This window comes from Mustela nigripes, chromosome 4 (assembly GCF_022355385.1).
Source record: "Mustela nigripes isolate SB6536 chromosome 4, MUSNIG.SB6536, whole genome shotgun sequence".
Taxonomy (NCBI): Eukaryota; Metazoa; Chordata; class Mammalia; order Carnivora; family Mustelidae; genus Mustela; species Mustela nigripes.
The window spans coordinates 128,967,054-128,991,829 of NC_081560.1; the positions used below are offsets into that span (position 1 = coordinate 128,967,054).

The window sequence follows — 24,776 nt, forward strand, 5'->3', positions numbered from 1 at the left end:
TTATTTTTCTCACCTTACAGATGGGAAAACTAAGGAACTCTAAATAGTCTCATCCCCAGTGGGACATAGAACAAGGCTGTGTTGGGGTCAATCTGTCATTCTCTTGCTGTGTGTGTGTGTGTGTGTGTGTGTGTGTGTGTGTGTGTGTGTGTGAGTGAGAGAGAGAGAGAGCAAGGAGTTGGGGGAATCAGGCCCCAAGCTCTGTAGGTTCCACCTCTGAGACGTCTCTACCCTTCATGCCTTCTCTCCACCATTTCCTGTGCTGGTCGAACGTTCAGTGTTGATAGCCTGGACGAATGCAATCTTCTTGTGTTGCTCCTGGACGTGCCCACCAATGCCCAGGTCAGAACAAGGGCTCCCCAATACTCAAAGGATCTCAGCTTCCCTGGAGCCTATAAAAAAAAAAGTTCCCTGTGCTAAGGATGGCAGTCAAGGTCTCCTTGATGTCACAGATTAATAGAATTAAAAGAATGGTCCATTACACCCTCCCCCACCACCCAACACACCATGAGTCACCGACACTCTATTATTCCTCAGACATTCTCTGTCAGCCTAGAATTAACTTACCTACCTTGGCTCCTTGGCTATCACTCAGCCCTCAAGACCCAGGCCCAGACCATGAAGTGTCTCCCAATCCCTCATGAAGAGGAGTGTAGCTAAGACTTGAGAGATGCTTTTCATATGCCAGGCTCAGTGCAAAAGCATTTTCCACACACTGCCTCATTACATCCTCTCAGCAATCCTATAGGATGGATACTCCCGCTGATCTCATTTCATGGAGACAAAAGACAAAGTGGCTGTCATCGCAGCTAGTAAGTGGCAGCCTCACTCCAGAGCACCTGCCATCCCTCGGCTCTGTTCTCCCTCTTTGGGGGTAACGTTTGCTCTGCATTCCCACTCTACTGTGACCCTCGAAGGGAGCACGTTTATTTCGCTCTCTCCCCTTTGAAAGGTGCAAGGCACTGTGCAGGCTGCTAAGCCTCTCCGGTCCCAGCTTCCTCATCTGAAAAATGGAGATAATAACTGACTATATGGTTATGTTTTCTAAAGTCCACACGAACTACTGCATTACGAGGAAATGCTTGGAACTATGCCTGGCACACAGCAGGTACTGGATGGATGACAGGTATTAATTGATCAGACTCCTGGTTCTCCAAAAAGAATTTGGGCTCCTGCATCCAACTTATCTTGGTATCTCCAAACCTCTAAGCCGAATGGAGTGCTCTGCACGAGCTGGGCACTAAGTGAATAGCTGTTCAAATATTCATGGAATTTGTCACTGACAATGGATACAATGTATGGATCTACCCTTTTCCCATCACTCTTTTTTTTATAATTTTTTAAATTTTTTTATAAGCATATAATGTATTATTAGCCCCAGGCGTACATGTCTGTGAATCGCCAGGTTTACACACTTCAGAGCACTCACCATAGCACATAACCTCCCCAATGTCCATAACCCCACCACCCTCTCCCTGCCCCCCACCCCCCCAACCCCGGCCACCCTCAGTTTGTTTCGTGACTTTAAGGGTCTCTTATGGTTTGTCTCCCTCCCGATGCCACCTTGTTTCTTTATTCTTTTCCTACTCCCCAAACCCTCCACAATGCATCTCCCCTTCCTCATATCAGAGAGATCATATGATCGTTGTCTCTCCCCGATTGACTTATTTCGCTAAGCATGATACCCTCTAGCTCCATCCACGTCATCGCAATTTTCCCATCACTCTTAAAATGAAACCCAAGGTCTCCACCCTGCCCTGCCTGGGGGTCTTCCCTGGGGCTCTTCCCACTGGCATCGAACTACTTGTCCCACTTCATTTCCTCCTTTTCCCCCTCTCCCTCTATCACTTCACGCATCCTAACACATTTCATTATCTCCTCATTAGAATGGCAGCTCCATGAGGGCGTTAGTTTTGTCGGCTCCACGGCTGTGTTCCCTGTGCCCAGACAGCGAGGGGCACGCAGCAGAAGTTCTGTAACGAATGGAAGACCCCACGGGTGAACAATTAAATCTCTGAACCCAACACTGTTGAAAGGTGCACACCATTTTACAGATTTTAAAAAAATATATAACTAAACTAAGATGCAGAGATATTAAGAAATTTTCCCAGAGGCACGCATTGAGTAAGAGGCAGAGCTTGAATTTTATCCACGTCTCTCTGATTCCAAAATTCGTTCCCGTGTCTCCTGATCTTAAGACACTCAGATGCCACCTTCAAGAGATTTGCCACATTCCACACAACATCTGAACTAATATTTACCTTGCATTTTTATTTAAGTCACTTATAGCTTATGCAAATAATTTTATTTTAAAAGAAAAGCAATCATTCCCATGGAATAAATCACACTGAAATAGCTGTGTATCCATTAAAATTCAAAATATTCATCAGTGTATTTTGAAGCATGGATATGCCTGCTGCATTTGAAAACACAGACACTGTCTTCTTCTGGGTGCCCCTGGGGCTGGTCCTGAACCTGGCGGCCCAGGGGTCAGACTCCTCTACACCCCACAATCTGTATTCTCAGCTCTCCTTCACTCAGCTTCCTGCTCACAAATCATTCTTCTTTCATGGGACATTCCTCATTGAGAGAAAGACACCAAAAAAGCCTTTAAAGTGCACACACACACACACACACACACCCCATGTGGGAAATTCAGAGAGCCCAGGAACACTCCAGCTCCCCAAATGAAAGCAAAAGCAAGATGCAGGAGGTGGGAAAAAAGAAATTAATTGAAAACTTGAGGTTGTCAAGCCATCCTGAGGAAAAGCTCTGGGAGTTAAAGATCGGGGACATAATCAAGGAAAGTGGCTTCTATAAAAGCTTGATTGGTTGATCGAAATCTCCAGTCATCCTGAAAATAATTGCCTGGAAGAAAGCACCGAGTGACCTGTCTGCTTGGGAAGGAGCATCCGCGCCGACAGCAGCCGGCCTCCCTCCAGCCGTCCTCCCCTCCTGCCCATCGAGGCCCCGACCAGGATGCACGGAATCTGCTCGAGGAAGCGTAGCGCCTCATTATTTTCGGCTCTGACATGCATGCATATTTCTCATGGATGTGAATGCTCAACAACATAGAGGAAGTGTTTGTGCTCTTTGTTTCTGCAGCTTTTTCATCTCTATGTCAGTGTTTTATAAATATTCAGTCTGTACTCCTCTTGGGGTAGGAAGAGGGAAAAGGAAGAGGGCCGCCTGAGGGCGAAGCTCCTGGAAACAGGCTGGTGCCGGGGACTCTCCTGAGTCCCCAGAAAGTATCCCCCGGAGGGGTTTTCTCTGCCTGTACACACTTCTCTCCCTTCTCCTTCCTGGCACCATGGTGCCGTCAAAAATGCAGACATGACCACAACTTCTTTTAAGCAAAAAGCCTTTGGCATGCTCTACAGCCAACGGAAGATACTTCGTGGTCCTCCATGTGGAGGTCAAGGCCTTTCAGGATCTAGCCCTGGGCTACCTCTTCTGAGCTCTTTTCCCAAATCATTCCTGTACGAACTCAAAGACCTTCTAGTTCTTTCACACCTCTGCACCTCCCTGGGTTGTTCCAACAAGGCCTACTTACCCCCTCTCCTCACACCTCTTGTCCACCTTGGAAACTCCTTTTCATCCTGTAAGACTCTGCTCTGTGAAGCCTTCTCTCAGCAGCCCCCTGCCCAAGTCCACTGACGTGCAGAAGAGAGATGCCCAGAGCCTTAGAGAAATGTCCCCACATTGGGGCTCCAGCCCTGCATCCAAGACCATCCAAGACCATCTCATACTCCACCCACTTCCTTAAGGAAGTCTTCCCTGATTTTTTTTTTTTTTTTTTTTTTTACCCAGCCCACATAGATCTCCAACTTTTCTGAGTTTCTATGTGACTTAAATCTGTGACACACATCTGAATATTTTTCGTCTACCACAGATTTGAAGTCACGCCAAAAGTTCTGACCAAGTCATTCTCTTCCAGGAATCTGTCCCAAGGAAATAATCAAAAAGCTGATTAAAGATTCATGGACACAGAGGCTCATTGCATCATTTTTTATAATTACAAAAAAAAAAAAGAGAGAGAGAGAGAACAACCTAAGTGTGTAACAGTGGGAGGTGGCTATATAAAATATATCCATACGGCCATTAAAAATATTTTGAAACATATATAAAGGACATGGAAAAATACTCATGAAATAATGCTAACCATGGACTCCAGAACTTGGCTGCCTGCACAGGTTTCATCTTTTGGTCTTGGAAATATTACTTAGTCATTTTTTTTCTAAAGATTTTATTTATTTATTTGACAGACAGAGATCACAAGTAGGCAGAGAGGCAGGCAGAGAGAGAGGAGAAAGCAGGCTCCCTGCCGAGCAGAGAGCCCGATGCGGGGCTCGATCCCAGGACCCTGGGATCATGACCTGAGCCGAAGGCAGAGGCTTTAACCCACTGAGTCACCCAGGTGCCCCTTACTTAGCCATTCTTTCCTTCAGTTTCCTTTTCCACAACTTTGGGATAGTAATAACACCCTTCATGTAGGGTTACTGTGATGATTAAATTAGTTAATGTATGTGACATATCACAGGTGCATATACATGCCATATCTTGGCATATCACAGGTGCTATATACATGGCAGTCATCTTTGTTCTTAGCTGCTGAAAAAAATACCGCCTTCTCTGGATGATGGAATTACAGTGATTTTAATTTTTACCTTTACATTTCTCCATCTCCCCCCCCATCACCATGACTTTATAGTCATTTTTTAAAGATTTATTTATTTGAGAAGGAGAAAGAGAGAACAGAGCACAGAAACAGGGGGGAGGGCAAAGAGAGGAGCAGACTTCCCAGTGAACAAGGAACCTAATGCAGAGCTCCATCCCAGGACCCTGGAATCATGACCTGAGCTGAAGGCAGACATTTAACCAACTGGGCCACCAAGGTGCCCCAAGATTTATCTATTTTAGAGAGAGAGAGAGAGTGTGTGTGAGGTGCGGGCAGGGGTAGAGGGAAAGGGAGAGAATCTCCAGCAGACTGTCCACTGAGTACAGAGTCCGACATGGGGCTCTATCCCAGGATCTTGAGATTATGACCTCAGCTGAAATCAAGAGTCAGACACTTAGCCAACTGAGGCACCCCAGAGTCATTTTTCAATCTGAAAAATACAAGGTGTTTTTAAAGAATAAAGCTCCATTCAAAATCTGTTATTCTTGACTCAGCGTTCAAACACTGGATCTTTTCCTTCTCTCCTTCCTTCCTTCCTTCTTTCCTTTCTTCTTTCCTTAAGACATAGAGACAGGGGAGCCTGGGTGGCTCAGTGGGTTAAGCTGCTGCCTTCGGCTTGGGTCATGATCTCAGAGTCCTAGGATCGAGTCCCACATCGGGCTCTCTGCTCAGCAGGGAGCCTGCTTCCCTCTCTCTCTCTCTCTCTGCCTGCCTCTCTGCCTACTTGTGATCTCTGTCTGTCAAATAAATAAATAAAATATTAAAAAAAAAAAGATATAGAGACAGAATGTGCCATCAACCAGTCTACATTGCCTAAACGTCTGTTCCCGGGAAAAACACAACCCCTCAGACTCAGGGAAGAAATTCAGCTATAGAATCCAGCTGCTGAGAGCAAAAGCACTGGGGAGCAAAGAGAAAATGGTACTATGTCACCTGGGCAAGTTGCAAACTTAAGTCTCAGACTTAAGTCTCAGATTTCTTATCTGCAAAATGGGGAAAAATAATTCCTGTTTCGTAAAGTAGTTGGAAAAACACATAAGCTTGAATGGGGCCTGGCCCATACTAGGGACTCAGAAAATGTTAGTCATCAGAGTCATGATCAAAACTTAAAATAGAGTTCCCCAATTGACACAAGTATAATGGAAGGAACAGCTTTGGGGACTTCACACTTGGGTGTGAACCAAGGCTTTAATCCTCTTACACTATGCATTCAAGGTCAAGGTCAAAATCAAGGTTTCTTTCATTCTGCACCTCCAATTATTCTCTATTTTAACACACTCTATCTTAAATATATATACATACACATACACACACACACATACACACACACATATACATACATAATCTCAGTGGGAAATAAATGATAAGTGCTCCAAAGGCTTTAAATTTAAGATTTTATTTATTTGAAAGACAAATACAATGAGCAAGTAAGAGATAGAACGTAAGAACATAAGCCAGGAGCAGAGGGAGAGGGAGAAGCAGGCTCCCTGCTGAGCAAGGAGTCCAACACGGGGCTTGATCCCAGGACACTGGAATCATGACCTGAGCCAAAGGCAGATGCTTAGCTGACTGAGCCACCCGGGCACGCTTCTCACTGATATATTCTTTGTTTAGTTATTTTCTATCTATCCTCCCAATTAGGTTGCAAGCCCCAGAAAGGCAGGGATCAAGTGTATCACATTCAGTATGGAATCCCCAGGGCCTAGAGCGATGCCTAGAACAGGATAGCACTCTTTAAATTATTTTGTTGTAAAAGAATAAAGGGGCAAGTGAACAAATTAACTAGGGCAAGTTACTTTATTTGATTTTGCCTTTATGAAAACTAAATAACGGAAGGCAAACATGGTATCTAATATATACTAGGTGCTCTTTCAATATTAATTTCTTCTTTCCGGCTATTCACAAGGATAACTTTTATCAGACCCATACATTTTCTAAAATTGCTTTGACTGTCTGGACAAATGCTATTCGGACACATCTTAAACTATTATCCCTTGTGCCTGAACAATTGCTATCTGATAAAGGGAATTTTTCCCACAGAACAGAGCAAAAGAAGCTTTGAAACCAGAATTTTTATAGTTCACACCCCATGCATGCCAGACGCAAAAATCACTTTGAGGTGCTAATTGGTGACGTAAAAAATGAAAAATAAAAATGTAAAAAATGCAACAGTGGGTTTTAGCAGCAAGGCAAAGAGGTTCTTTTCAATCTAAAAATGGTTGTCATCTCAATTCTTACTGCCTTAATTCATTTCTTAAGCAGCAGGCAAAAAAAAAAAAAAAAATTGATGATTAAGATGTGTAATGGAAAATTTTTAGAGCAGAGTGAGGAGGTGACTAGAGACCATATGTTGCCCAAGAACGAAGCCTTCAGCAAACATTGGAGAAGAACGAATGTGCTGATTTGCATACTATTAGCGATTATGTCCTAGTGAAAGAATACATCCCATTAGTACTAATGGGCATTATATACACATATGATTAAAACACCATATAACCTTTCCTGAGACCAAAAGCAAAGGAAAAGCTGGTAATACATTGCTAGGGGAAGAAAAAAGAAGAAGAAGAAGAAGAAGAAGAAGAAGAAGAAGAAGAAGAAACAAAAATAAAAAATAAGCTGCTGGATAAGAATATTTCACACAGTCCACATTAGAAAAAAAAATTTTTTAACCAAATTCTTAATATTATCAAAGCAATGAGTCTCCTAGAATCCTATGTGAAATCATCCCCCTCTGTCAGAAATGCAGACTGCATCGTGGCTGTGGCAATGAACAAACCTACAAAATAAGGTATAATGGGCCTTGTCATTTACCTTGATTCTTGGAGGTCAACTCAAACAGTAAAACTTACATTAAATCATGCAGTAAATATAAGCTCAACACTCACTAGAATATTCAGCAAACAATACCAGCACAAAATGCCAGGCAAAGTTCAAGGCAATTCACCCAAGAGTGGTTTGGACAAAGTTTTGAGTGTCAGGAATAAGAATGTGGCCATGTGCTTCCATCAGTCAGTGGTATAAATGCCAACAGTCCTGGGCCATAAATTCCACCCAAGCCAATGGTCAAAGTCTTTGGCAGTCAGAAGTTGAGAAGTCAAACCCAAAGTAAGTCAGGCCAAGGGCCACAGGGCGGCTGCCCTCCGTTATTTCTGAGACGAAGAGGGCAAATTCAGTGACACAGGTCACAATAAGTTGCAATCAGTACCTGAGGAAGGTGTCCCAAGATACATAGTGTGGTAACAGTTGGAACAAAGCTATGGCTATCCTTGGTCCTGGAGAAGGGCACTTCTGGCCTCAGGACAGTCAGCAGTGAGCTGGCTCCATGATGTGGTTGTAAACATTTAAAACATTATGTCCAAAGGAAAGACTTGCTTGAGGACAGAGACCATCTTGTAGTTTTGAGTTTCCCATAGTGCCCATCATTCTACTTTGGTGAGATTAGGAAGCTTACTGTTCACCAAACACCTATCTCTTCTCAGCCATTGTCTATCCCCCAAGTGCCCAGTGCCTTTAAAAATGTCACTTAGAGTCACCACCAAAGCTTAAGGCCCAGTCAGATCCATGTTTAAATCTGATTCTCTACTTAATAGTAGTAAACACATCTACTATGCCACACCTATTTCAGGCACTATTCTAAATACTCATACATAATAACTCCTTTTATCGTCACAATAACCCAGAGGTAGATACTATTATTATCCCCATATATAGATGCAGAAACTAAGTTACAAAGGACAGATGTTAAGTATCTGGCCAAAGTCACAAAACCAGCATGCTGGAGCCTTAAACCCCAGCCTCAAACCCCAGCTGTAATACTAATTAACTATGTGACCTTGGACAAGTTACTTAACCTTGCTGAGCCCTATTTTTTCATTCAACAAATATGTATTGAATGCATACTATGTGTCAGGAACTATTCCTAGCACAAGGGATAAAGCAGTGAATAAGACAAAGTTGTCTCTTCTCTATCAGGTAAAGACTTAGCAAAGACACAGGCAACATACAATAAATAAGATTATTTAACAAAAGACCAATGGAAAAAATAAAACAATATGATAAAGTAGAGGGGGCAAGCCCTTAGTTAAGGTGATTGAGAAAGTTCTCTCTGAGGCAAATAAGCTGAAATCTAAACAAAAATTCAGCGAACCTATTGGCCAAAGCCCAGGATTCCACAGTAAGACGGTACTTGGTTACTAGTGTTGGTTTGGGGATAGGTGCTCTGAGATGGGCGTTAACATATCATACAAAGACCTTTATAGTTCCTGCCCCCTTTCTTAAGTCCCTCCATATGCTTCTTGCCCAAATCTTGTCCCCTGTCTTGTAATCTTGCTCCTTCCAGGCTTCTGTCTAACCACGCCAACCATTTGCCATGACTGAGTCTGTGCATATGCTTTCCATACAAGTTCTTACCTTGGGCCACTCATCCTTTTGCACAAAATAGCACTCTTGTGTACCCCTGATGCCCTGCCCATTGAGCGCATCTCCAACTGCTGTCTTTCTTGAGCAGGACTGTCATGCAGCAACAGCTTGTTTTTGGTTTCTACCCACGTATTGAGCAGACCCATATGTGAAACAAGCTCTGATCTTTCCTCCTCTGACAGTAATAACGAACCCTCCATGTGGACATATGTGTGCTGAAAGAGACTGACTGAGGCAAAAGTGAGAATGGTGCAAGGATCTGGCCACTCACTTGTAAGGCTTGCTCCTGCCTTCTGACCCTGCCATGTCCAATGCCAGCTGATGATGTTGACAATGATGATGATGGATTGCTGATAGGTCCACCCAGCCTTTGTGGATCTGAGAGAACCCAGCTTATGATGGGTCACTCTGGCCACAAGATCTCTTGATGGTACAGGGTCAGAAGTTCTGTTCTACCAAGGACAGGTATCATGTAAGGAGTCGCTTTCTGAATGCTATATAATCCTCTGTGAATGGAATGACCTTGCTTTAGAATCCCAGGGGTCTACACTGTTATTTTCCTAGGAGAGAGTGCCATAAACTCCACATGGAGGTGTTTAGCATCACACATACTTCTATTATCATAGGGTCTGCCAAGCCTTATGGTGCAAGTGGCAGGGCTGCTTGCATTGTAGCCTGGATCTGTTACAGAGCCCTTTTGTGCTGTTGGCCCACACATAGTACAGAGACCGAAGCAGTATTCTCAAGTGTGGAATACACTGCAGCAGAACCCAGAAATGCCTACAAAACACAGTTCTTCTTTCTTAGTGGTGGGAAAAGAAAGATGGGATAATTTGTTTATTTGTTTATTTTTTCTTTAGAGATGATGCCTTGGCATGACTTAGACTTTTTTGGTCTTGGAAAGCTTCACAGATTTAATGTCTTACCTTCTTAAAGTTTGTCTCTTACCCTCTGGAGCACATAGATCTTATCCAAACCTCTACTTAGTTGCTGCTTTTGCTTATCTGATCCAATAAACATGACATCACCAAGGTAAGGGACCAATGTGATGGTCTATCTCTGTTGTAAAGATAGCCCAGAGCCCTTTAGATTACTTGGTGACAGTGAGAAGGAGAAATAACAAAGCCCTGGGACAAGAATGTCCATTCTCCAAAAATGAGAAATATTTCTAATCTTTCTTATTGATGAGGCTGGAACAAATACATTCATCACCGATGACCACACACTGGTCTACTCATCTGAGGTCATGGTAACCTGCCCTAGCAATGACATCATATCCAGCATCACACTGCCATTGAGACTACGGTTTGTCTACAGCTGTGTGGTCCACTGTTGACCACTGGAATCCATTCAGTTTTTGTTGGGGTTCGACTGGTAAACTGGGGGGGGGGGGAGGTAGATACCACCAATCCTGTATCTTTTAGATATTTAAGGATATTTAAGGATAACCCTAATTTCTGCCATCCCTCCAGGGTACAATGTTGGTTTTAATTCACAATTTTGAAGGGGACTAGGGAGGCAGTTCCAGGGGATTCCTCTTGAAATTCTGCTCTAAGATAACTTTAGCTTCTAGACCAAAGAAACAAACGTGATGGTTCTGCCTACCACCAAGTATATCTGTTCCAGTTATATATTCAATATCCAGGGGAATGACCACGAGGTGGAACTAGCAGACCCACTATGGGTCACACAGAGATAAGATTCCATATATTACCTGCTCCCTAAACTCATGCTAATCATGAAGCTACTTTTTTCTTCTGAGCCTAGATAAGAAACTTAGAATCCTTCTCCACAAAGTGCTCTGGGAAATCACTAGGAATTAATTAAAGTTGATACTGAACATAAAACCTACAGACCACCTCTAGACTAAAAGTTCCCTTCTTGTAGCCACAAGCCATGACTGCTCAGAGCCACATATGGAGAATCACAAACCCACACTGACCCAGTGATTCTTAGCTATCATCAGCAGGACCATGAGGACAACTGCTCAGGCAGAAGTCACAAACTGTATCCCAATTTTTCCAATGCCTTCATCCTCTCTGCCTTTTGGTAGGCTAGGGCCAGGGTCCCAACCATAATCTTAGGCTCCAGCCCCATTTATCCCTAACCTGGCCTAATAAATAACTCTTCGGTAGACGTGGCCCTCAGGCATGCTAAGCAATCAGGCCGGTTGAAACTATCACATAGAAAACCAATTTTAGCACAAGTCATCACCTCAGTGCAAATGAGCTCTGATCTTTGCTTGTCCTTAATAGTCCTTTTGTTTTATAGGAATTAAGTCTTTTATTTCCACAAGCAACATAGAGACAAACCACCCTCAACCAACCTCTCGTGCCCTCACCATTTTTCATGATCACTTCCCCTCTTCCCAACAAACACACACTAATAAGAAATCACCTGACCACTAAGGACAAGAGTAATAGTCCTCTTGCACAGCCCATCTGAGACTTTCCCTCCCAAAGCTCTCCCCTCCCCACATATCCCCTTATGCCACCTCCCTGTCTTTCAGTAGCTCGTTTTATATAATGAGGGTTTTGCAAGACCAACCCCATGGTTCTTAAAATAATCTACTGTCCTCGTTAGGGTCTACCTTTTAAGGCCCTTTAACTGTTTTGAAATTCTTAACACAGTCCTTGTTCCCTGATTTGTCAGTAATGCTGCCAGATACAACGTATCGTTCAATAAATCCTACTGCTTGTCAAAAATAGCAACTGAATTCTCCATATTGCCAACTCAGAGCTTGATCTCCTGAAGCCCAGACACAAAAATACATTAAGCTCCACCAGGTTCAAATTGCATTTGGAGATCTTTGGCTGAAGCTGCCCGTTCCCAGGACCCTAAGGCCTAAAGTCAAGCATTAGGTGAAAAGTATGCCAGAATATAGGACATCAGGTCTAGAGGAGACCTCAAAGATCATGTAGCCCAGCCCCCTTGTTTTACAAAAAGAGAAAATATGCCCAGGAAGGTTAAGTGATTTATTCAGGGTCATCCAGCAACTTAGTGACAAGGTAAGAATTGGAATGCTTGCCTGGTGGGCACCCTACACACATGCTTGCACCTGCCTATCACCTTTTGTTATTCCAAATATTCACAGCACATTCTCTTCAGAGGGCCTAAGGGAAAAATGGGGCCAAATTTCCAATACCAACTCTCCTCTCGTAATGTTATAGGTTATATGTTAACATCCTACCCAATAAGCATTTCCATTCCACCTTATTTTCCCTTATTCTGAAAGAATAAGAAAATCCAGTTGGGGCAAATTTTGTTTGGTGGTTGTTGTTGTTAATTTAAGTATCAGGTTTTGTTAAGGTCATGGGCAGTGTAGAAGTTACAAGAATAAGGGACAGGCTGCTGAATTCATGTGGCTTGGGGCACCTATTGAAATATCTCCTTGGCTCAACATACTCCCAATTGCTGGCTATGGTGTCTACAGGAAAGATGCTTCAGGAACTAAAGAGTGTTAAGGGAGGACCTCCCTGACAAAAGCAACAGTTGAACAGAGACCCAAAGGAGGTGAGGGGCCAGTAGGGTGGGTATCTGGAAGAAATGTTTGTTGCAGGCAGAAGGCATGGTATCTGCAAAGGGTATATGGCCAAACTGAGCAGAAAGAGCCAAAGGGAACATGGCGGTAAGAGTAGGATTGGGAAGGGTGGGGAGCAAATCACACAGGGCCTTAACAACCACTTGAAGAACTTTGGATTTTACTACGAGTGATGAGCCATCTGGGTACTTAGAAAAGGGAGGGGGCGTGACACGATCTGACTTACATGTGTAAGGACATCTAAATAATGAGAGATCACTTCACACTCACTAGGATGGCTGGCTATAAGCAAAAAGTCAGATAAAACAAATGTTGGCAAGAATATGGAAAAAGTGTAACCTTCATACATTGCTGGTAGAAATGTGAAATGATGCAGTCACTTTGGAAAACAATCTGGCAGTTTTTCAAAAGGTTAAACAGAGAGTTACCATATGACTCAGCAATTCCACTCCTACTTATATACCCAAGAGACATGAAAACATATGCGCATGCCAAAGCTTGTACATAAATGTTCATAGCAGCATTATTCATAATAGCCCAAAGTGGAAACAACACAAATGTCCATTAACTGATGAACAGATGAATAGAATGTAATCTATCTATAGAATACAATATTACTTGGTAATAAAAAGAAATGAAACACTGATCCATGTTATAATATGAACCTCAAACACAGCAGGCTGGATGAGAAGAGCCAGTCACAGGGGATCACATACTGCATGATTCTGTTTATACAAAATATCCGAAATAAGAAAATTAATAAAGACAGAAATGAGATTAGTAGCTGCCTAGGGACTGGGGGTGGGCAGGGAAGGTGACAAATAAGAAGCGGCCACGAAATGGTTTGGGGTTTCTTTGGGGGGGCAATGACAATGTTCTAAACTTTATTGTGCTAACAGCTTCATGACTCTGTAAATAAACTAAAAGCCATAAAATTGTACATTTTAAATAGGTGAATTACACAGAATAGGTGAAAATATTTCAATTAGGCTGTTATAAACAGCAAATCAATCTATCATTAGGATCAGGGTGGCTTGGGTAAAACAGAGTGTCACAGTCAGAAGTGCAGAAAACAATTAAGAAACAATCTCTGAAACAAGGTATTAGATGATTGTAGCTGGGACCAAGGTAAGAAGCAAAGGTGGGAGAAATCAGTAAGTATTATATACCTTTTGAAAGATGAGTCCATATCTTTCATTCTGATGGATTAAATATGAAATAGGAGTTAGAGGTAAGTGTCATTTTGGAGTCTAAGCAGATGATAGGGAGAGTTAGTATGGACTCTGAAAGGGTCACTGCTGGAGGAAAGCCTGGAAGGTCGGGGAGACCCATGAGACTGGAGTTTACTCTGGGCTCTGTTAGCTTTAAGATCCTATTAGACACCGAAGTGGAAGTGTTGAGTGGGCACCTGAATCTGACATCCGAGGAAGAGGTCAAAATTGGAAAAATAAGATAGGGATGGTCAGCATTTAGATATTCTGAACCATGAGATGGAATATCACATGGAGCATGAGATCAATACAGAAGCTAAGAATTCTAAGGGCTGAGTCCTGGCACTATGCCAGCATTCAACAGTTTGGGAAATGAGGAGAAAGCCTCAAAGGATATGCAGAAGGAGTGACTATTGAGACAGGAGGAAATACAGATAAATAAGGAATCTTGGGGCCTAAGAAAGAACGTATCTCAATGAGAAGAACTGATCGTCATGTCAAGTACTTCTGAGAAGTCCAGGAAGTTGAGGACTGAGAATGGACCAATGGGCATAGCAGTTAGAGAACATGAGTGTGACCTTCGCAGAATTAGTTTCAGTGGCCTTAATCTGGAGGCAAAAGACTGATCAGAGTAAATTCAAGAGAGAACAAAAAGAAAAAGAAAAGCATAAAGACAAGTTGTTCAACTAGTTTTTTCATAGAGAAGTTCTAAAAAATGAAGAGGCAGGTGGAAGAAGTGTGTGTCGGGAGAGTTTCTTTTTTTTAAAATGTGAAAACTTACAGCATGTTTGTATGCTGATGGGAAGTATCCGGCAGATGAGTAAACAGGGAATGTTGGTGATATAGGACAAGAGGAGACTCAGTGACAAGAGTCAACTTCTCCCTAAACAAGAGAGAAAAGTGGAGGTCTGGCACCCATGATGGGGATCCAGACTGAGACAAGAGCATGGGCTGCCCATCTACCGAGAAAAGAGGCCAGAGAAGGCAGCAGCCAGAGTTAGGTAGATGTAGAAACTGGAACGTGAAGACATCTTCTATTGATTGCATCTGTGAGACAAGAAGCAAGGTCATTAGCTGAGAGGGAAGAGGAGAGGTAGGGATACAGCATTTTGAGGAAGGAGAAGAGGGAAAAAATCTTCCTCTGGGAAGAGAGGGAATGACCATACCAGATATTTCAGTGGCTATTAATTAAAGTGTTACTGTTCATGTATGTTTTCACTGGCCACATTTAATTGTATGGGTACAATCAGAGAGTGGAACTTAATCAAGGCCGAGGTTTTCCAGAAGAGAGTAATGAGGAGGAAGAGGGTGAAGTCATTAATGGGATGTAAAAAAAAAGGATTATAATGATGGCCCAGGGACTCTAAGCTAGTAGAGTGAACTGAGGACATGGAGGAGATTGAGGGACAGTGAAATGTTGGTGGGAAAATGGAGTGTAGGTCCCAGTGGGGAAGAAAAAATTTGGAAGCTTAAAGGAGGGAGAAACACATTAAGCCATTATCAGATATCACCACCTCTGCCTGAATTCATTGACAGGCACTTGTTAAATTAAATTAAACTTTAATGCATTAATACCATCGGCAATGTTACATGGTGTATTAGTTTCCTGGGGCTGCTTTAACTGGGTGGCGTAAACAACGGAAATTTATTGTCTCACAGATCTGGAAGCTAGAAATTCTAAATCAAGGTGTTGTCAGAATTGATTCCTTCATAGGGTTGTAAGGGAGAATCGGTTCCATGTCTTTCTTCTGGCTTCTGGTAGCTGTAGGCATTCCTTGACTTATAGATGGTATACTCCCTGTGTCTTCAATAGTCTTCCCTTTGCATGTCTGTCTCTGTCCAAATGTCCCCTTTGTATAAGTACATGTCTTATTGGATTAGAGCCCATTCTCATGACCTCATTTTAACTTGATTACTGCTGGAAAGACCCTGATTCCAAGCAAGATCACATTCTGAGATATGGGGGAGTTAGGACTCCAATGTATTTATTTGGGGGGACATAATTCAACCCTTAGGATACCCATTGGTATCCTAAGAAGTAATATACATAAAGAAAAAGAAGTAATATACATGTTGAGGACATACAAAGCAGGTGTATGTGCCAGCAGGATATTTTAAACTGAGAGTGGTCAAACTTGAATCTAAAAAAAAAAAAGACAGTCTTTTCCAGTTGTTGGATGTTCATTTGAACAGGTACCAAGTCATCCATTACCATTTACCTCTACTGGTGGCAATAGGAGGGGAGGGTACAGAAGTGGGGAGTGATGGAATAGGGAAGCCAGAAAAATTACCTGGATAATGGTCCAAACAGAGGCCCTGGAGAAAAATCACACAGAGGCTTTTAGTCCCCAGCTAGGGACCCAAAAAACATTTCTCCACCAGAGTCTGAAGCTCCTTTTCCTTCCTCATCACTGTCTATGAAACAGGTTGGCCATTCTGTTCTACAGGCCCATGGATGGACTGGCATTCTCCCAGCCTTAGGAAATGTCATGCTCACCACTGAGTCACAGCAAACCACATAAACCCTCAACACAAGGCACTCCTCTCTCTGAACTAAAGCCCCTGGCAAAACAAATGCAGCCCCAGGGTGCCTGGGTGGCTCAGTGGATTAAGCCGCTGTCTTCAGGCTCAGGTCATAATCTCAGTGTCCTGGGATCGAGCCCCACATTGGATTCTCTGCTCAGCAGGGAGCCTGCTTCCCCTTCTCTCTGCCTGACTCTCTGCCTACTTGTGATCTCTCTCTCTGTCAAATAAAATAAATAAAATCTTAAAAAAACAAAAACAAAAACAAATGCAGCCCCAGAAGTGACCAGTAGATCCCCAAAGACCTTGTTGAAAATATACAGGAAGCAGACACCCAGAGTCTGGGCCCCTACTTGTGGAGGTATTTGCCAGAAAATCTACCTAAATTGAGATCTCATTGGAAAAAGTCAGGCAATCTGGTTCACCAGACTTCTAGAATTATGATTATCCAACTAAAACCAATGAGACCCATTGATTGGCTGCCATTTCAATGGAAGAAAACCGGTCCTGATTTAATTCATAGCCATACGGATTATTTATTACTATGTGGACTATTAGAGGTCACTAAATTTTAGTCTTCATAAATTAAAGTCAGCGCATTACAAGTGGATCGAGGATGCTAATTCATTGCTCTAACAAGTTTGGCTCCCAGACAATGCTTGGCGACATTGCCAACTCCAACATAAGCCAGGCGCACACAGCTGGAATTCCCACAGGTTTCAGGAAGGATCCATTGTTGTCAATGTACTAGCAGTGCTGTTTTGGGTTGGTTGGTTGTGGTTTTCAAATTGTTGCTATTCTTGTTTTTTAATTACAGATTACTGTGGTTTCATTATATCATTATTAATTGTGTTTGTTGTCAGTTGTTTGGTAAATCCTACTGTATGTAATGGTGCACATTTGCACCAAGAGTATTTTAGGTCTATAATTATCCAATAACTAAACTTCAAGGCAAATATGAATCATCCAGACTATTGGATGAAATATTGGATGAAATATGAATCATCCATCCATTACTTCTATAGCAGATTATATACATACATATTTATAATATGTGTGTGTTTTATATATATACATGTATGAATACATACACATAAATATGTGCATATAAGCATACATATGTAGTATATTTACATAATAAGTATTCCTTCCAAATTTGCTTGTACATTGTCATTTTGTTGGTGATAAATATTTGTGCTTTTCATTTATATAACTTCCATTATTGGGTTATTTTTGTAGGTGTAGGGCATTCTTTTATAATAAGGAATCATATATTTATGTATCTTATCTTCTCTTATATGATAAACAGTAGGTTTTTAAGTTGTAAGAAATGGATTAGTGACACTTTCTTATTTTGTTCCTCATATAAGAGGATATAATGTCCTGCTTTTGTAGGTGTATTCCTTGCCAGGATTTATATCTGAGGCATCTGAGAGTTGGAAGCCTTGGCACTTGTGTGGGATGACAGCTTGACAGAGTTATTGAGATGGATATGTACAATAAGGTGAAGCAGTTTAGAGCAAGGGCCAGATCAAATCCTGACCCTCCATTCTAGTGATATGACCACAATAAACTTTTTCAATCTGAGTTCCAACTTCCTCATCTGCAAACTGAGGAAATAGATCTACTTCACAAGGTTGTTACCAAATTAAATGAGATGGAGCATGCAAAATCCTTAGCACAGGGCTTAGCTCCCCCAAATGGCAATATTTTTATTGCTGGCATTATTACCATCATTAACATTTCAGCCAGGATGGGCTAGTTTATACAGGCCTAACAAACAGCACACAGAGAAAAGCTCAGTGATTTCTAATAGCAAGATTTATCTCTTGAATTCACTCTGTATCCATTGCAGTTTCGCTGCGGCTTTGCTCCAACTCACGTGTGCTCGGGGACCCAAACTGGAACATTGCTAGATATTGTGGCAGAGGAAAAAGAGAGAAAAATGTTGCTGGCTCTTAAAGCTTTTGCCCAGGAGCCATGCATCACATTGGCCCATATTTCATTGGCAGATGCAAATCATATGGCCACTTGTACGTTTAACAAGGTGGAAACATGTAACTGCCCTGAAGTTCCAACAAGGAAAAGGGAATATTTGGGGAGCAGAGATATCATCAACCATACTATTACTAACTCAAAGACAAGGGGAGGCAGTTAAATGATGAAATGACCCATCGGAGGTTTATTCATGGAACCATGAGTGGAAATGAATGGTATCAAGTCTTGGTTACCGAGGGCATGATCCCCACTTCCTCAGTCTGGGAGTTGACCCAGGTTAACTGTTAGGGTCCAAACTCTCTGCCAGTGCAATACAAGCTATACTGAACAATCATCTGAAAGCAGACCCTACAATGAGGGCACCTCTCCAAATCTCTCTTATATTCAGATCTGCCTTCTGCTGCCATTTCACAAATGCTCAGAGCAGTGAGTTCAGGCTGTCCTCACCACTACTGCCTCACTTCAGCCAGGTTCTCCCCATGCCAGAGCTACTCCAACACCTTAACAAATGCAAAGTGCTCTCCCCCTCTCAGTTTCTCTCCTCCCCTGCTTCCTGAAGTGGCAGGTCTTGTTGAACCATAAATGTCCCCAAGGAATAAGTAACTAAATTATTTGTGTGGAAGAGGGAGGAGACACATAAAAAGGTAGTACAATTTCCTGAGAGCTGAACTTAGAGAAGCAAAATTATGTCCACTCTCAGGAGATTTGTTTCTACATCCATTATGGGCCTACCACGAGCTAGACTGGAAGCTAGACTGGGCATGTTCACATCTCAGTCAGCTCACAGTCTCAGAGTTAGTGGCCAGTAACTCAAAGGAAGGATTTAGGGATGGGAAAGCCAGGGGATGGGAAGCTGAGTCAGGAAGCAGACCTATACTTAGAGCAAATCAAAATTTGATCTTATGTCAGTTAGCAAACATAAAAAAACACACCCAACCATGATGACCCTTCCCCCAAAGCCACTCAGATGCAGGCCCATATTTAAAGACTGATACTTGGGGGTCTGACATTTCCTGGTCTCTCCTGAATGATGAGGATGAATAGATTAAATCCCCCCCAAATTCACAAGCCATCTTGGCAAACTGTCTAAAGAGTCACCTGGACAGCATAAGAGATCTAGTCTAGACCTCACTCCAGGAAGCCAAGATGGTATTTTTGTACCCCTTTAAAGTATGAAGTTGAGACCCATTGAGATAAAGACATGTAGAGAATGAGTGAGGCTCTGGCCTCCTGTCTCTATGCAGGAGCTTCCAGCCATTCCTCTGCTACCTGCGGAAACCACGCCACAGCTATGTGCCACCTGCCGTATCATAACCTAATCCTTTTAATATTGAATTACTCTTTTTAAACCGAACTTAAATGTAATCTTTTCCTAAGCAGTAGTAGCTGTGAACTCACAGTTTTGAGGTGCTAATTATTTTGCATGATATACTTGAAAATAAATAACTATTAAAATATTTTTTAAATGAGTCCATAAACCCCAGACCCCACAGGTGATGTGCACACTAAGCTCAGAGGATGAACTCTGCAACCTGCTGCCCGTGCAGAGTCCCACTGTGTGTCTCTGTGAGGCTGGCCATGCCTTTATTCTTTCTCCTATTCTTCCTTTATCCATAACACAGACCCAAGCCAAGATTGATTGATTGATTGATTGATTGATTTTTAAATTTATTTATATTTTACTCAGAGGTGCTTCAAGGAATGATTTTGACAACTTTGGCTTCTCTGGTAGACTCCTGAATTTCTTTTTGAATGTTTGGCTCACCTGAACACCAACATGTACGTTGGGGGATTCCACATCTTATCAGCCCATCTCACCACAAAGTTGATACAAACTCTACTGGACTTCTTACAGTGAGGGCACAATCATGTAGTTCAGACTCAGCTCATCTGATGATCTCACATGAGAATATGAATTCAAAATCTGGTCACACGAAGAAGTGCCACCAAGAGCCCATCTACAGAAGGTGGCAGACACCCCCATCCCTCTCCTCAACAAGTTCATGATCTAGATCTAGAGCGTTCCAAACAGATGTCATTGGAAAATTGTAATATACTTAAATAGCTATTCTAATTAGGACAGGGGCAGAGCACTCGATGCAGAGGTTATGGGAAAAATCACCAGGGAGGAGATGTTTGTGTTGACTCACGAAGGATGGGGTTTCCTAAGATGATAAGGAAAAAGGTAGCTCAATTCATGTTACCTATTATTATTACCATTTGTACCAGATTTGAGTCACACAGGCATGGATTCAAGTCACAACTCCAGTAGGAAGGTTACTTTCTTCATCTGTAATCTTGCCCTATTTGGTTCTGCAAAGAATAAGTAAGATGATTTAAGTAAAACACAAACTAAAATACTTGATACATAAGTTCTTCATAACTGTTCTTTCTCTTCCCAACTCTACTTTTGGTTTTGGTTTTGGTTGGTATTTTATTTTTTTGTTTTTTCCTTTATTGGAATACCTTTCTCCACTACATTTCCAACCTAGAAAAAAATCTACCTATTATTCAAATTGTACTTGAAATACTGCTTCTTCTGTGAAGCGATTACTTACCAAGAAGACACAATCTTTCCTCCTTTGAAATTCCTTTAAAGTTCATCTTGACCTCCATAATGCTTTGCTTGTGGTTGGTACATGTTTGTTGAGATAAATTAAATTGCCCCCCATTCTGACTCCTATTCATAGTCTTAATGTCTGCTTAGTTGTTTTGTTCATTTGTTTGTTTTTTCAGTTCTTTCCATGTGCCCAGCTAGCATTATGGCCATGACAAGGTAAAACTGCTTTTTTAAAAATACTTGTCCAGCAGTTGGGATAACTAAACTACAATGTGTCTTTGATCCCAAGATTCTGCATGTCCCTCCACTCTTAGCCAGTCTTGTTCCAAACCTGTTTTCTTCTCTCCACATGATACATAGCTACTGCTCCTTCCACATACCAGAGAGGGTCATAGGCACTTGGGATATGTCAGTGAATAACAACAGACCTTGTTCCTTGTCCATGCTGTGAAGGAACTTATACTCCAGTGTGGGGAGAAGGTGAGCAATCAAATGATAACACAATGACAATGACAATGGTGCTACAATGGAAAAGTACAGACAGACTTGTTGAAGGCCCAGTCTGTCTCTTGTCTTGCTTCACCTAGCCACTCCACCATCTTTCCTTCCTCTCCACTCTCATCCCAGTATCTGTAGGTCTGAATTCTTATCTTTAAGGCTCAGCTCAGTGCCATCTTCTTCATGAATGTAGAGAAAAACATGTGCACCATGTAAGCATACAGAGAGCTTTTCATATGCAGCTTCTCACCCATACTACAAGCTCCTGAAGACAAGTCTTCACACAATTCATCTGGGTGCCAAGACCTCCCAACAGAAAGCCAAGAAAGAAGCACTCAGTAGCTCTTTATGAAATGAGCAAATGGTCCTCCCCTTGTCCTGCCACATTGTACCTAAGGAACGCCCCCATCCATACCCTTTGTAGGAAACCTGTTCTATTTCTGCCTCCATTCAGGAATATATTCTTTACGAAAGGTAAATAAACACTTGCCATCCAGAGATGCCAAGAACTTAGAACATTCTACATCATGATTTCCATGGTAACTAAAGTTGTGCATAAAGAACTCCGCCATGACAGCATCTTAATCCAGAAAGGCTGAGCATTTTTCAAATTAATTCTGCTACTCTGGCCATAATGGTTACCTGGATTGCAAGCTACTGCATACATCAATACTCTGCATTTTTAAGCCCACATTCACCGTTCCACTGCATAGCCACCACGAATGTTAAGTACTACTCACCAACAGATCATCTGAAGTTGTTATTGGAGCCCTGGACCATCAAGCCAACACTTATTGCCATTAGGAAAGAAACAGAAACTTATAGGACATTAGGCTAGGCTATACACACATTATTCCTCAGTTCCTACAGAGCTCACGACTTTTCACCATATATTTGATTTTTATCTTAGGTGCTATGCATAAACAGAACCATAGGCACTGCCATGAAAGCTGGCGAATGTGCACGCCTCTGTTTATTTGGGAAATGTCAGAGCTGTAGGGTTTTAATTACCCTGAGCTGGTAGAGATCAATTTGAAAAACAAACATATTAGTAAAAAATCAAGTGCTCTTTTGCTGCCAGAGGATTACAATTGAAATCATAGCATCCTAGAGCTTTACAGCTAGAAGAAACAAAAACCAGGGGGAGCCAAGCCCCTCATTTTATGGGTTGGAAAACAGAACCCCAAAAGTTGAAATAGCATGAACCTTGTTTAAGATCTTGGGTTCTACTATGAGATCTTGCTCAAATCCCAGGTCCATGACTTAGCAAATGATCTGGAAAGTCACTTGACCTTTCTGGGCCTCAGTGGCCTCATCTGAAAAATGGGAACAGTGATAGAGTTGTGAGGATTAAATGTGATAATGGATGTAAAGTGCTCAGTGTGGTACCGGACATAGTCAATAATCAAAACTATGAACTTGAGTCATTATCATCATCAACATCAACATCAACATTAACATCATCATCATCGTCGTCGTCATCACCAAGGTCACAAGGCTTATTAGTAACATTGTTTTTGCCTGAACTAATACATCCTTACACATACTGAGTTTGTTTTTATAGAGTAAGAAATAAAGATAAGTCTTATCCCAATAATCATATGGTCCAAATTAGTTTCCAAATCAACTTTTACAGTAATTCAGTGTTCTCCAGTGCTCACTGAATCTGCCAGTAATTGTACGTTCTACATTGTCACAGTTCTGGAAATACAGTTCACTCAGCATGAATATATTCTTGTCCTGAATGTGTAGCCACTCGATAACTATGATTTGCCAAGATGTTTTACTTTAAAGAGTACAGAATCTCAGTATATTTGGCTACAATTCTTTTACCCTTTCCAAAGGCCCCAACTTAACAAAACACGATGCTCTTTGTGGCTTGATCTAAATGGATAATCCGTGACTCAGAAAAAGATGATTTCAGAGCATGACATGCAAATGCAGAATTCATGGCTGTTTGTTTAAAATCTGGGCCCTTTTCCTTGACTGCATTTACTATAATTAGAAGACTAGCTGTTCTCACAAGGGGTTACAAACACACCATGGGCAATGTTATATGTGCGATGCCAGAAAAAAGATTAATACATTTATGCTGAAACCGTCAGCCCCCAACACAACTTGCTTATCTAAAAAAAGAGAAAGAAGGGCACCTGGGTGGCTCAGTCAGTTAAGTGTCGGCCCTCAGCTCAGGTCGTGATCTTGGGAATCTCTGCTCAGCAGGGAGCCTGCTTCTCCCTCTCCCTCTGCCCAACCCCACTGCTTGTGCATGCTTGCTCTCTCTCAAACAAATAAATAAAATCTAAAAACATAAATAAAAAATTTTTAAAAAGAGAGATTCCAGAGTAGGAACACACTAGGAATTTGGATGAGATTAATAGCCAGCCAAGAGAAGAGAACTGTTTACTAGATTCTCCGTAGGATGGTGGGAGACAAGAATGGAAGGACTGGACTGTGTGATGATCCAGCCTAGAATAAAATCATGCTTTCAGTGGCAGATTTAAGTTTTGTAGGGTCCAAAGCTCACATAATTGAGGAGAGACTCTTTGAGTAAAATAATGCCAAGTTATAAATAAAAACTACTGGGACCTCTCCCAGAATCTTACAAAGGGCCCTGGCAAGAGAAAGGGCATGAAGCTTAAGCTTCATTACTAAATCTGGTAAATAATAAATAGTAAAGTTGATACCATTTTCACATAGGTCAGATTTAGTAAATTGATTAACGGCTGTAGAAGTTGAGGAACTATGGTTTGACTCCTGGGTCGACCATTTATAGCTGTGTCTGTCACTTTAGGCAAATGTCTTCATGTCTCTGATCTTCATTTACCCCAACTAGCGTTGGTGGTATAGTGGTGAGCATAGCTGCCTTCCATTTACCCCAACTATAAAAAGAAAAAATAAAATCAACTTTGTATGGTTATGCAAATTTTTAAAATTCATGTAAAATACTGAAATAAGCATCTCACTAACATCTAACAATAGTAATATTGTTTTTATTTTTTATTTCCTATATTTCTCATCTAGTTCACATATTAATCCTTTTGGTACACTTCTAGAAAATAAGGTTTTCCCCTTCAGTGTCAACCTTTGATAATCTAGGGATTACAATTGTCTAAGCCTATATCTCTTGCTTCTCTCTTTTGATGCCTCACTTGTTCTCATGATTGTTTTACCCAAAAATGAGTAGGGAGCAGGGTGAGAAATGGAATTCAAATTAGCTAGTTAGTATCCCGGAAAAAAGAAAAAAGAAAAAGATACCTAGTGTCCCAAGTATTTAATCCCTTGGCCCCAGGCCAGTTGTTCTAGATCAGCCACTCCTTCCCTGTAATGGTCACAGACCTCGGGGAGCAG

At 41.8% G+C, this 24,776-nt stretch overlaps 1 long non-coding RNA gene across 1 annotated transcript in view; it reads right to left on the reverse strand.

Moving 5' to 3' along the window:
- Positions 1–227: 227 nt before the first annotated feature.
- Positions 228–24,776, reverse strand: part of LOC132015205 (uncharacterized) — a 41,377-nt gene continuing 16,828 nt past the window's right edge. Inside the window, exons 2-3 of the long non-coding RNA XR_009403584.1 lie at positions 20,588–20,683; positions 228–392 (exon numbers count right to left, since the gene is read on the reverse strand). This is a non-coding gene — a long non-coding RNA (uncharacterized LOC132015205). The remainder of the gene's footprint in view (positions 393–20,587; positions 20,684–24,776) is intronic.